General features: G+C 50.7%; 1 protein-coding gene across 2 annotated transcripts in view; it reads left to right on the top strand.

Annotated features, from left to right (window-relative positions):
* TTC3 (tetratricopeptide repeat domain 3) overlaps nt 1–14,141 on the top strand; it is a 2,698,168-nt gene that overhangs the window by 475,533 nt on the left and 2,208,494 nt on the right. The window lies entirely within an intron of this gene.

Raw genomic sequence — 14,141 nt, 5'->3', positions numbered from 1 at the left:
AAGAAGGATGTGGTATTTTATATTTTGCTGTTAAATAATAAAGATACTAAAATCAACTGTTGGGGCAATAGTCCTACAGTGAGAGCTTATGAAAACCAACTTGTAGTATTTAAACAGGGTTTCCCTGAAGTTATTCCTTACTTTAATTGCAGTATATGTGGCAGATTAGCAGAACTTAACTCTTGGAAGCGGAAGGTTAATTTACAGCGTAAATTTCCAATGGATTGTGTCATGAAGAACCCATGCACAACTCCAACCAAGCGAGACAGGTTGGAGAAGAAATGTATGGTGCCGGACTCCACCCCAAAGTGCTTGAGGTCGCAACAGTCGCCAGACTCGGTAGTGTTGGCTGCCGCAAGGAAACGTTCGGCTAACCCGGCTTTGTCGTCAGTTCCCTTGGACAGCAAGGGGAAGAAGATGGACGCCATGGGAAAAAGAGTGATTTACACGGCGGCATCCACGATCAAGGTTGATAATGTACTGGCCATCTTGGCCCGATAGTTTTGGTACTCTCTGACGACGAGCAGATGGAAGCTCTTGCCCTCTTTCAGGACGGGGCAGCGGTGTCTGACCATGCCATGGTGGTCCCCGACATGGGTTTCCGGCAGATGGGAAACTGAGTCTGCTTTTGTTGGCGGGGATGGATGAAGGCCACAGATTTTCTGCAGGATGCTCAGGCGATGGTGCTGGACATGCCCATCGACATTGAAAATCTGTTCGGGAAGGCGGTCGACGAATCCCTTAAAGCCACAAAGACACTTACGGAGACAGCCCGCTCGTTGTCTTTTCGCTCCTCCAGGGGTAAGACAGCCTCCCCCATCCTATACACTGGAAGCCTACAGAGGTCGCTCCCAGGCCTACGGTAGTGGAGGTGGAGGTCGCCGTCGCCCGCAGGGAAGGGCGCCTGTGACGCTCACCTGACTCCCACGGAGGCGCTGGCCTGGTTCGCGCTGCTGTGACCTCTTCTAAGGTGATGCGCAGGGTTCGGAAGACGGACTGGACCGGGCCCCCAAATCTGGCTTGTCTGGCTCGCAGAAGTATCCTTCTGTAGGCGAAAATAGGGGATTAACTGTCTGCGGGGTAATGCAATCGGCCTCCCACTTTCCCCTCTCACCCTCCTCGAAACCCTTCTGTGATTCCCCGTAGCGTCTCACCTTAGGGCCTGGAAGCTCTCCATCCTGCTTCTGATGCAGGGGCGTGTTGGTATCCAGTTACTTCACTGGATTTTCAGTTTGGTGAGAACCAAACTTGCTTGGCTTCCAGGTAAGTTTTTTGATATGAGGTTCCCCTTGTGTCCATGCATTAATGTACTAATGCTAGTGTCTTTTTCCCCATAGGGGCCGGGGTACGGAATGCCGGGGAACAGGCACCGACCCGAGATGAGAGGTGAAATCCTTGTAGAAATCAGGTAAGTCTTTAATGAGCGTTTTTTGGTAATGTCTTTTCATTCGCTCATTAACGCTGATGTCTCTTTTTCCCCTTAGGGGCCTGGGTCCGGAAATGCCAGGATGCGGCGCGGACCCGAAATGAAGAGGGAATGAATCAACAGGTAAGTCTTAACATGGAGATTTAGCTTTCCTTATTCCCTTCTCTCTCTCACCTTTTGTTCTCGTCTTTTTCTCCCTAGGCGCTGGGGCGTGACAGCGAATCCGGATGATCGCTGCTGAACATGGAGGCGCCCTGTAAAGGTGAGTGGAATGCGGCGCTGCAGCGAGCGACGCGATGAGCTTTTAAATAAGTCTTCCTTTTCAGGATTGTCGGTGAGATGTCTCCGGGATGCGGATTTAGCAGGTAAGGACTTTTCCTTCTTCTGTTCTCTTCTTCTCTTCCTTTGCAGGTGATCCAGGATGCTGGCAGGCGTGGCAGAAGTCAGGATGCAGGAGCAGATACGGTGAGCGTCCAGCTGCTAGATGCAGAACAAAGCGAAGCACGTGTGGCTGTTCGAGTGGGGTTTAAATAGCCTTGGACGAAGTTCCAGGTATGTATCCTTCCTCCAATCAGGTATGTATCCTTCCCCGACCACGCCCGGATGGTAAATGAGTCCCACAGGTAAAGTAGTTCCTTTCAGGCCTCAAGGAGGCCGGGATCCTGCAGCATGGTCTGCATCAGGTAAGTGCACCCAAGCACTCCCATAATGAGCCTGGCGCCTATGGCGCCAGGACTGATGTCTTTTATGAGCGCCAGGACACTGTCCAAAGGGCCCCTATATGGGGTTGCTGGGTCCTTCCTTGGGGACTGGATATCCGCTTTCGGGGACGTAGGGCTTGAACCGGCTCCCCGGGAGCGGGCATCATGACAGCGCCGGCACGCAAACAGGCCTGAACTGGCTAAAACGTCGGGCCTCCACTTGTGCATCCCGGTGGGAGGCAAGCTGACGAGGTTAGTCAGCGAGTGGAGGAAGATCACCGACAGATGGGTGCTTGATGCTTTCACCCAGGGTCACACCTGGGAGTTCCAACGCAGGTGCCCACGTATCCCTGAGCTCCTGAAAGAAGCGCAAGCCACGTTACGGAAACGGGCGATAGAGCTTGTTCCACGACTACTCCAGGGCTCCGGAGTCTATTCCAGATACTTTCTGGTAAGAAAGAATACAGGGGGTTGAAGACTCATTCTGGACCTGCGTCTGAACCTGAAGTCCTAAAAATTCAGGGTGGTCACATTGCAACACGTGCTCGGCCAACTAGAGGAAGGGATTTCCTGACACCGTTGGGCCTAGAGGACGCATACTTGAATGTCCCTATTCACAGGAAACATCGAAAGTTCCTACGATTTGTGGTGCAAGGCTAGCACTACCAGTTGAAGGCTGTGCCCTCTGGCTCGAAAGGAGTCCCACGAGTGTTTACAAATGCCTTGCCCTGGTTGCAGCCCATCTGCGTCCGCAGGGCATTCACGTATACCCATACCTGGACGATTAGCTAATACGCGCTTGTTTAGCAAGATCTGGCCGATGAACACATGAAGGAGATGGTCCGACTTCTGATGGAGCTGTAATTCTCTGTGAACTATCCGAAGTCCTGCTTGACGCCTTCGCTTAACGCGCTGTTCCTTGGTGCCAGAATCAACAGAGTGACTTGCCTGGCGTCGCCCTCAGAGGAGGGGCTAGCAGCCATTCAAGAGAAGGCGCAACAACTCTTGTCAGCCACGGTGCGGGCCATCGAGTCCCCGCTGTGCTTGATGTCCTGCATCTACTTCGTCCGCCCCTGCAGGTTGCAGATGCGACACCTACAGGAATTCTTGGATGCACGTTGGATACATGTGTCCAGGAGTTTGGCGGACAAGATCCCTTTGAACGAGGAGTTCCGGCGGGTGATACAGTGGTGGGGGGGTACGCTCCCTCATCGCCCAGGGGACGGGATTTGAAACCCTGCCATACCAGGAGATGGTCACCACGGGCACCTTGCTGGAAGGTTGGGGGGAGCTCACGTCAGATGTCTACACGCCAGAGGTTTGTGGCTTCCAGAGGAGATGGAGCTGCACATCAACATCCTGGAGCTATGGGAAGTGTTCTGGGCCCTCATGTCTCTTCTTCTGTCTCTGAAAGGCAAGGTGGTGAGGATCTTCACGGACAAGTTCAGTCCAGCAACAGTTTCTCAGTTCCCTCTCCTGCTACGTGTCAAACGCATTGCATGTCGATGAAAGATGACTCATCGCCCCAACGTGGCCGAAGCAGATTTGGTATCCGGACCTACTCAGTCAGCGTTGCCTCCAGTCAAGTTGCTGGTAGTTCCGGATCTGCTCACCAGACAGGGAGGTACAAGCCCTTTGACTTTTGAACTCCTGTCTCTTGAGTGGTTCTTAATTCTGCCTGCCTAACCAAAATATTGCCTGAGATTTTTTTTTTTGCCTCCAACTCCCTCTGGGTATCTCAGGTGCTAAGTGTGTTTTTGCCCCAGTAGCATTTCATGTCACAGATACGCGTTTATTTAGTAGACCGAACTGTCAAAAAATGATTGCAATCGTATTCACGGTAACGTGTTTTGTTCGTAACACTGGTTTATTCAACACAGGGTACTTACCTTGAGACTTACTGTACAAAGTGAATTGGTTAGTTGTAGTATATTTAAAGTGTGGTTTTCATTTGAGTTTAAGAGAAGTGTTGTGTTTATAACGAATGGTTTAAAAATAAATGTACTTATATTTTTTTACCTGAAACCTTGAGTCCGTGTTTGCTTGAGTCACAGTAATTGTGGTCCCTTTGTGTAATTTCTGCTACTGCTCATATACTCTTGAGATAAGCCTGGCTGCTCCGCCACTGCTACTACTCTGACATAGTAGTACAGGCTTGTACCAAAGGTAAAACTTGTATTGCCACCTTTAGTCTTAATTCTGTGTAGTGGTCCCTAAGGGCACTGCACAGGATTCTGCCTAACAAGGAGAGGAAAGGAAGAATACCTCTGAAGAGGTGTAGTTGGTAGTTCCACTTCTTAGAGATGTCAGAAATATGAGGAGAGACTGAGAGAGAGGAGTCAAAGATAACCCAGATGTTCTTGGCCTCAGAGGTGGGAGCAGGAGTAGGGCCAGGGGAGGCTGGCCAGAGAGTGGCGGGAAAGAGGGGTGCGGTTGTGCCGATGAGGATCTCCGTCTTGCTTGCATTCAGCCAGAGATCATTGGCGGCACACCACTCCTGGATATCAGTCAGACAATCTAGGGGGGGGGAGAAAAGAGAGAGGGAGAGAGAGAGAGAGAGAGAGGGAGAGAGAGCGACCGACCACGAGACCACCCGCGTTGGACCTGGAGGGTCGCTCAGACAGGAAAGATGTCAGCCAGGCCAGAGCCTGATCAGTGATACCCAGGTTATCACAGAGCCTGTTGAGCAGGATGACATGGTAGACTGTGTCAAAGGCAGAAGAGAGATCAAGTAGGATGAGGACAGAGTTGAGATTAGAATCGTGGTTGGAGAGCAGGTCTTCACGGATGTTCAGGACATCAGTTTCTATGCTACTGGCTACTCTGAAGCCAGACTGATGGTTATGGAGACAACTTACAGATTCAGTGAGAAGGTTAAGCTGGGAGATGGCCAGCTTTTCCAGGAGTTTGCCCAGGAAAGGAGTGAAAGAGATTGGGTGATAGTTGGCTAGAAGTGAGGGGTTGGCTGAGGGTTTCTTGTGGAGAGAGTGCACAAGAGTGCTTCAGGGGAGAGGGGGAAGGTCCTAGAGGTGAAAGAGTGGTTACAGAAGTCAGCCAGGGCTGTGGCGAGGCTGTCAATGTGGCCCTTGATGGTTTTGGAAGAACAGGAAAGAACCAAACCTTGTCGGAGAAGAGAGGAAAGGCAGAGAAGGGGGATGGTGGTTGCCACAGCAGGGCCGGAGGAGAGAGTGGAGGGAGAGGCAGGAGACTCCGAGAGGGTGGACAGGATGTCCTAGGTTTCAGAGATGAAGTGAGAAGCCAGGGCCGTACAGAGGGCCTGGGAAGTGACAGGAGAGGTAGAGAATGTGGCAGGATTGGCCAGCTCCTTGCAGATTTTAAAGAGTTAGGCTGAGTTGTTAGATGCCGCAGAAACGCAGGCTTGGATGTGAGCGCTCTTCTTGGTGAGGACAGAGTCGATGTTGCCTTTGGAGCAGGCATCAGGCCAGTTTGTCAGAGGATGTACAAGTTGCCAACCATTTCCTTTCAGCCACCCTACACTTGCGTTTAAGGGTGTCGATGTCCGAGTTGCACCAGGAGTTGCATTTGGTTTTAGGCTTCATGCCGATCCACATGACGGGGGCAAGTACATCGGGAGTGTCAGAGATAGCAGAGTGAAATATGGAAAGGGCTGTGTCGGGATGCAAGTCAGCCAGAGGTGTATGAGGGGAGGAGAAACATGCGGCGAATGCCTCAACTGACAAACGCTTCATGGGTCGAATGTCTGAGAAGGTGAGTGGCAGAGTGGGGGTAGGCTTGGACTGAGGGGTAGAGAGATGAGCGGAAAGGAGAAAGTGGTCACTCCAGGATAGCAGAGTGGTGAGATGATTAGAGAGGGGGAGGGTCTGAGGAGATCAGAACATCAAGAGTGTTCCCTGCAGAGTGAGTCGGGCCAGAGGGAAGAATAGAGGGAGAGTCGCAAAAGTCGTGAAAGAGTCCCGTGGCGGGACAGGAAGCATCCAGGTGGATGTTGAAGTCTCCAAGGAGGGGGAGTTGAATAGTCAAGGCCAGGCAGGAGGAGGAGAGGTCCGCCCACTCGTAGAGGAAGGAGGTGATCTGACCAGGTGGCGGGTAGATAGCCACTGTGAGAGAGTGGCTTGGTGAGAGAGAAAGCCTACCGACCAGGCATGCAAAGGAAGAGTAGGCCTGCATAGGAATGAAAGAGGCAGGCATCCACTCTGGGAAGATCAAGGATACACCCCCACGGGAACGGTTTGATCTGAGCATTGAAAGGTTCTAGTAGCCCTCAGGAAGGAGGGTGTCGAAGCTCGTGACAGAGCTGGCTGTGAACCATGTCTCGGGGGGACCGAGGACATCAAAGTTGTGTTCTTCCAGGAGACGGTAGATGTCAGAGGAGTGTTTGACAGTAGAGCGAGAGTTATAAGTGGCGAGGTGGAGAAGGTTGACATCCTTGAAAGACTTCCGGGGAGGGGGTACAAATCAGAGGTACTCCCTGTCAAGGAGGAGGAGGAGGAGGCTGGACCAAGGCAGTGCCGTTGAGGTAAACATTAATTATGACCTTGGAGGAGTGGAGGGAAGCGAGGAGGGCCACCCTCAATGGGAGAGGAGGAGTAAGCAGAGAGTACAGAGACCATATGAGGAATCCATAGGTCTGGCGAAGGAACGACAAAGAGGATGTCAGTGAGGGTCTGTCTGGAGGAAGCGCTGGTGTAAGTATTGGCGATACGCAGGTTGGATATCCTTTTTGAACTTCTTCCTACCATACTTAGTGAGAAGGGTAGGATAGTCGATAAACAGTTGGAGAAGATAGAAACAAAGGGCTCCATAGGTGAGGAGGAAGAGGCGGAGGAGGCGGAGGAGGAGGAGGAGGAGGATGAGGAGGAGGGGGGGAGAGGGAGGGAAATGAGAGCCGAACAGGGAGCTGGAGATACAAGGGGTGTGGGGGGAGCAGCAGAGACAGAACTTTACTGGAAAAGCACTGCAGGTAAAACATAGTGGTCACTGGGCACAGCTAAATGCAACCATATAGCAAGACGGGTGAAAACAGTGGTCACTGGGCACAGCTAAATTCAAGAGCAGATATAAATGTGATGTATTTGTAATTATTTTATTTATAGAGCGCACCAGGCCCAAGGGGATCCTTGGCATTGTAGACTGAATGAGGGAGGGAAAGTTGGAGGTGATGTTGCGACTAACCCACAAGAAAGTGAAGTGTCGCAAAAATGTTCAGCGGGCATCAAGGAGTGCAGAATCAGATTGCTTCCAGGTCATCAGGTGGGCCCCCACCAGGCCGTCCAGATGGCGGACAGGGAGCAGACAGGGGCCTTAGGAAGTGGGCCTTTGGAGCGGGGGGCTGGCTAAAGCCATGTATGCCACTTCCTGCACTCCCTCAATTTCAAGAAGTCCCAGATGACCCCTTCACAAATGCTCCTGTACATTTGAATTCATCCGAAAGGAAGGCTTTTCCCCAAAGGACAGAGCAATTAGTATCCAAATCACAGAACTCCAAAGCACTACAATCCGTGAAAACTTCAAGGTTGCTGGTCCAAATGGCATTCTGCTTTTTTCTGGTACCATGAGCCTGGCTGAGATAGAGATCCCTTCACTGGGTTCTCGGATCCCAGTGGTCACAGTTGTCTGGCAACATGACAGATCTTTTACAGTTACCATCCAGGATCTCACAGGACCTTCTGTGTTGGTCCAGCAAGGAGAACTTTATGAAAGAGGGGCGGCCCCTTTTGGCAACCCTGGCCAGAGGTGACGATCGTGACGGATGCCTCGCTGAAGGACTGGGGGCACACAAAAACAAACCTAAGGTGAGCGAACTGCGATCCAAAGCAGAGGCGAAACGCCAAAGAAACCTTCTGGAGTTGGGGGCGATCAGACTTGTGCAGATGGCCTTTTTCCGCCTCAATACAGAGGAAAGCAGTCCTGATCATGACTGACCACACAGTTGCCAAGCACTAACGTAAACCAAGAGGAGGTGTAGGGTCGCTACCACTGTGCAGAGAGGAAATGGAACTCTGGTTTTGGGCCTTGCAAAGATGCATCCCTATATCTGCAATTCATCTAGGATATCTGCAGTTCATCTAGCTAATGGAGAACCCGGTGGCTGTCGCACTGAGCAGGCAGGGTGGCAGCTTTGCCAGGAAGTCCTTGCAGAGATCTTTGATTTCTGGGGAACTTGTTTGCAACCAGCTCCAACAGGAAATGTGAGATGTTATGCTCCAGGGAATTTCCCCCAAGACGAGCACCGAGGGACGCTTTTGTGGTTGACTGGAATTATCCACTCCTATATGCGTTCCCACCGATTCCTGTCATGCCACACGTCATCGGGAGGTTGAGATTGTTGGTGCAGCCATGATCCTGGGCCAGGAGGATGTGGTACCTGGACCTTTTGGACTTGGCCATCTGCCCTCCACAACGCCTCCCAAAGAGACCGGACTTGCTCTCGCAAGGAGACTGAATGCTCCAACCCAGTGTCAGTACCCTCAATCTCCAGATTCAGATACAGAGTCATGCAATTTCTGCGTGGGTTTTGCAATCATTTTCCCCTCACCAGTTTGTGGTTCTGGTTTAGGGATTTGAATTTAGTGATCATATTTCTTTTAATCGCTCATTTGAGTCCCTCCATTCTTGTTGGTTAGGATTGCTCACTGTTAAGCTTGCTTTCCTGGTGGATGTCACTTATGCTACACTTGTGAGTGAGCTCCAGGTGTGGTCAGTTAAATCTCACAATTTGGTTGTCTTCAAAGATTATTTGAAAAAGGTGGTTTCTGCACTCATCTATTACTGCGCCACAGGGAGTTCGGTATCAACCAACAGGGGGGCGGGAGAGGAAAAGATTTAATAGACATAAGCTCAAGTTAGGTTCATTTTCATTTGCTAGTCTGACTTAATTTACATCCGCCTTGAGATAGGGCTTACCTATCGTCGGGAGTACAAATAGTTCACTGATGTCGTGTTGTCAGAAAGAGTCCCATCATACTCATCAGTGCGACACTGTAATGCTATCATGTTGTATCAAGTCGCGGAGGTCTAAGAGTGACTATAAAAAAGTTCCCCAAGTCATATTGTCCAAAGATTATTTGACTTGATTGAGACTGTCCTTTCTTCCGAAAGTGGTGTCACATTTCCATCTCTCGCTCAAAAGATCCATCTTACTTTCTTTTTTCCTCTGCCATCGACTGGAATCGGTGCAATCGGTGCAAGTCCTCAGTTGCTACGTCTCTTGGACGAGGACCAGGAGAGAGTTCGATCTTTTTGTTAGTTATACTGATGTCCATGCTGGCAGGGCTGTGACCAAACAGACCCAGACAAGGTGGCCATCCTCTGCATCTTGGAATGCTATTATCTGGCTACTTGTCATGGTTCATTCCATTCCACCAAAGGGCTGGCTGCACTAGGTGCACTTGGCACTACAATGTGGAGTTCCTGTTCCGTAGATTTGCCAGGCTGCTTTGTTGGCTTCCCTGAACATGTTCGCTAAACATTACTATTTGTATTCTCAGTCAGAACGGGATGATAGTTTAGGTAGAGCTGTCCTACAAATATTTTCTGTTTAGGTGGTCTCCTTGATCTCCTTAAGATATACCTACTGCTACGGAAGTCTATTACAGATTAGGAATTCGTGGGAGGAAGGAATCCATTAGAAGAACAAATTACTTACCTCTTGGTAATATTCTTTCTGATGGCTGTTCCTCCCATGGATTCCTCATCGCCCTCCCTACCTGCCCCTCTTGCGGATTGCTAGTACACCTTGGTTCTGCGGTCCCTCAGCCTCTGTGTGCTAGCGAAAAATGGTGGAACTAAGATCACAGAGCGCAGCGCTTCAATATATATCTGGCACTGTTGCATAGATGCTTCGGCGAAGCTGATGTAGAGCCATGCTGTGCCACCTGGTGACCGACAGGCTTCGAAAGAGCAGCTGAGCTGGGAAGTTTGTATTATAGATGAGGAATCGGTGGTTCAGAAAGAACATTACCAAGAGTTCTGACATTGCCCAGTGGAGACCTGTGTACAGTAATGGAAAGTGGGGCATATGTTTATTTCTGAGTATGAATGCCTTTCTCTTTTCTTCTTCCCTTGCCTTCACAGCTCCGCTACAGGTTTGTAGAACTCTTTAAGTTTTACCTGGTTTCTATGATTCCACATTTCTGGCCCAAGACAGCTATCTGATGCTACATGCCTGCTCAGAGTCCATGCTGAGGTTTAGTGACCACTTTGAAAGTTGGTCACGTAAAGATGACGTTGTGACCTCAGTCAGCATCCAAAGATGGCGCTAAAAACATGACTACTTCACAACATGGTACTAGACCACTGCATGGTGTGAAAAAATCACTCCCACAAAACGGACAAAAAGACCACCAGAGTCTAGTCTATTACCCTGGTTGAAACAGATGCCAAGATTAAGACACAGTCCCAGCTAAATACCACACTTGAGATGCATTGCCCTTAGCACACTTTGTCAAGCAACCATCAACATCGACACGGGTCAACCCCTCCAGTTTCAACCTATGTTAAAGCACAGCCAAACAGGAAGAGGCAGTTTGTTTCTCATTCTACATCAACACAACTTGCGCCCTTTGCATCTGTTGAGACATATTGCCCAGACTCTTCTGATGACCGCCTGAAAATTCATGAGGAGGAAACCGAGGGAGAGGAACAATAACCTTTCGGAAAAAAGATTCAGCCACTCCAATTACAAGACATTAAATGCAGGATACGCTGGAGAAGATTATTACTTTCCATCATGAAAGGAGTTAAAAAAGACAGTGTTTTGTGAAGAAAAGCCTCTACCCAAACCATCTAAAAACTGATTGCATTCAACCATATTATATAGAATGGAATTCTAGTGAGGCAGAGGAAGAAGAGGGTTAGACACATCTAGAAGTGGAGGAACCTTACTGCCCATAAGACACTGAACCCCATTTTTCTGATCCTCCTGCTGACGACCAGGGAAAATACATAGCCTTGTTTAAGAGAACTGTTTGCAGATTTTGCAATTCAACTGGGGTAAAGCAGGAGGCAATTTATTATATGGAAGACACTTAAGAGCAACCCAACCCTTTGCTCACTGCACCCCCATTTTAAAATCTTCCAAAAAACAAATGCAACACTGCAGAAGTCCACTTCGAACAGGTCTGTTAATGTACAGATTGAGAATAAATATTGTCCCTCTCAGAAGACCCTATGTGAAAGCACATCCCGTCCCCAATTCCTTAGTTGTCACCACAACAAGAAAAAGGTGTGAGGCCCTGACCTAGTCAGACCCACCATCAGATAAGGAGAGTAAAAAAGTATATTAAATGGAACGGAAAATGGCAACTACGGCGGCATATATCCTACATATTACGAATTGAACAGGGCTGCTGGTCCATTACAAAAGGGCCTATTTGGTCCAAGTGGTTACACTGATCAGGGGCATGCCTCCAGCAATTTAAGTTCAGGTGTACACTATTGGGGAAGGCCAGCTAGCATAAAAGGGCCTCATTGAGGGCTGAAAATGCACCAGGTAGATTGCCAGTGTGGCAGTAGTTAGTCATACTTGGCTGTGGTGCACTGGTGTGTAAGCCCGAAGCACAAGCGCGCTGCTTAACAAACCTCTGGAAGAAGAGGACCTATTCGGTACACTAGTAGACAACAGCAGGCCATTCCTCTGCCAGACGCAATTTATTTTGCACACTTGGACCTTTCCGAGAGGGCAAATGTTTCAGCCCTTCCTGTCAGGGTTTTAAATTTGCCCAAAACACATGGGGCAGATGCTCACATTCCTTCTTGCAAGGCAATTTTTTCGGCAGACCCAAACAAGGGACCGTGTCGACATAGAGGTCGCGGAAGAGACTCGCCATCAAAAGGGGTCTTTCAAAAACTATGATCACCCATTTATTTCCTTCCCACATCCCCTCCATTTAGGAGAAGAGGAACATTGTTTACCCATGCTTGCGAGGAAATCACCTAAGACAAGTGGATGCTGGACAGAGTGGGACGGCTGTTGTATATACCGCATCATTCGCCCACATGATATCCTATCAACAAATCGCAAACTCTTTTTCTAAATTTAGAGGCGCGCGGGGGTGGGCGGTGGCCCTAGGAGTATGCGCTGCCCTGACTCTGCCCTCCTGCGCCACACCCCAGTCCCCTTTTCCACATCGACGGGAACGGGTTGAATTCACCAGCGCTCCTGGGTTTGGCTTCAGCCATGTAATTCCATGTGCGGATACTTCTTCTCTTTGTCTTTTTTTTGTCTTTTTATCATTCAGGTACTCGGCCCTCAGGCGCCAGGCCCCTCCCCGGCACATGTCGACTTCCACAGGGTTTTGCAGGTGCCCATCCTGCAACGGGCTCTTCCCAAATTCAGACCCCCACGCCCTCTGCCTACGTTGCCTTTGCCCAGACCATGGTTGGCAGACTTGTACAGCATGTGGCTCGCTGTCCTATAAAGCGCTGAAGAACAGACTAGCCAGGTGGAGGGAGCTCTTCCAGAAGTCACCTCCAGAGGACCTCAAGAACTTTGTGAAACACCGAGCCAGGCCCGCTAGGTTCCATCGCACCCCGCAAAGGAGACTCCTTCCCAAGGAATCTCCGCGCGGGAGGGACCGTTCTGGTCCTTGTACCAGCACGTGCACCGAGGCTGTTCCAGCTACCGGCCTTCGGGCTGAGGGATACTTGGATCCTCCCGGTGGCAGTTTTGAGGGACCAGAAGGTTCTTGTACCGGATTGTCATCCGAGGGGCTCTGCCCTTGTACCGGCAATATGGCAGAGGGGCTACGCCCTAGTACCGGCAATACGTCTGAGGGGAGCCTAAATGCAGCTATATCGACCCCCGGGTCGAGGTTGACGCACCTACCCGCTCTATGCCCGAGGAGCAGGGTAGGCCTTGTGATCCACATGAAAGAGTCTTGGAGGAGTCTGGGCTCAGCGAGCCGAGCAACACGTTGCAGGCACTTGTCAGGCAGCTCGAAAAAATGACCGCCGCGCCAGACAGGCACCGATCCGACGCCATTCCAGGAGTTCGGCGAAGAACGAGTGTCAAGGTGGGACTGGCCTCAATTAGGTACGTGGCCTACAGACTATCCTTCTTATGCGCAGGGCAGCTTCCCACTGCGTCCATACGGGCAGGGTATGCAGCGACTCCAACTCCTGGCTACCCAGCCAGTACCCCCTACCACCTCTCCAGCCAGTGAAGAGGGGTTCTTCGAGAGGTTCCTCTGCCTCATGAAGTCCCCTCTGATGGCGGTTATCCTCAAGGATGCCCTCAGGGAAGTCCTCCCGACTATGCTAGTGGCACCACAAGCGCCAGGGCCCCCCAGCGCAGCCGCTGCTCAGGCTCCCCAGCCGCTCCCCAGCCGCTTCCTCAGGCGGTTCCGCACCAGCCTCCGCCTCCTCCTCAGCCTCCGGCCGTGGTTGCTGTACCCCAGCCTCCAGCTCCGGCTACTCCTCCACAGGATGCCCCTGATCCACAGGATACGTATGAGGATGAGGATCTGGGCACGCCATCCTCAGCCAGGGACTTCCACAAACGTCTTGCTGAGCTGGCGGAGTACCTGGGCCTACCCCAACCCAAGGTCGAGCAGCCAGCAGAGGTGGTTCTGGCTGCAGTCCTCACGCAACGCCCCTCTGCCAAAACGGGGATTCCTCTGCAAGCCTATGTAGTCTCCCTGGCCAAGAAGGGATGGCTAAGCCCCGCTCTGTCCAGCCTGTCAATCAACCCCCTGGACGCCAAGTGAGACTCTTTCCTCCCACTCTTAGGCATGATTTGAGGTATGTCTTTGACTTTTTGTGTGCTTATGGGCTATGGGGTCTTTTACTCCATAGGGTATCATCTGTTTTTAGTATGTGTTACACAGCACCCTCAGTGCAGTAACACAGGGGTGTCATAGTGACCCCCAAACATAGACTCCATACCCTGGGACTGACCATTGGCTCCCAGGGCACGTAAAGTCACAATTGACTTTACTACTCCAAAATTGTGAACAGAACCAGTACAAACCATCATATTGTGGAAGTACTGGAAGGGGTTAATTCGATTGCCCCAGGGTCTGTTTCCAAGGGGG

Source organism: Ambystoma mexicanum, chromosome 7p (assembly GCF_040938575.1).
Source record: "Ambystoma mexicanum isolate Mex_15411 chromosome 7p, UKY_AmexF1_1, whole genome shotgun sequence".
NCBI classification, from domain to species: Eukaryota; Metazoa; Chordata; class Amphibia; order Caudata; family Ambystomatidae; genus Ambystoma; species Ambystoma mexicanum.
Note: the sequence above shows the minus strand (reverse complement) of the source record. Positions and strands in the feature narration are given on the sequence as shown.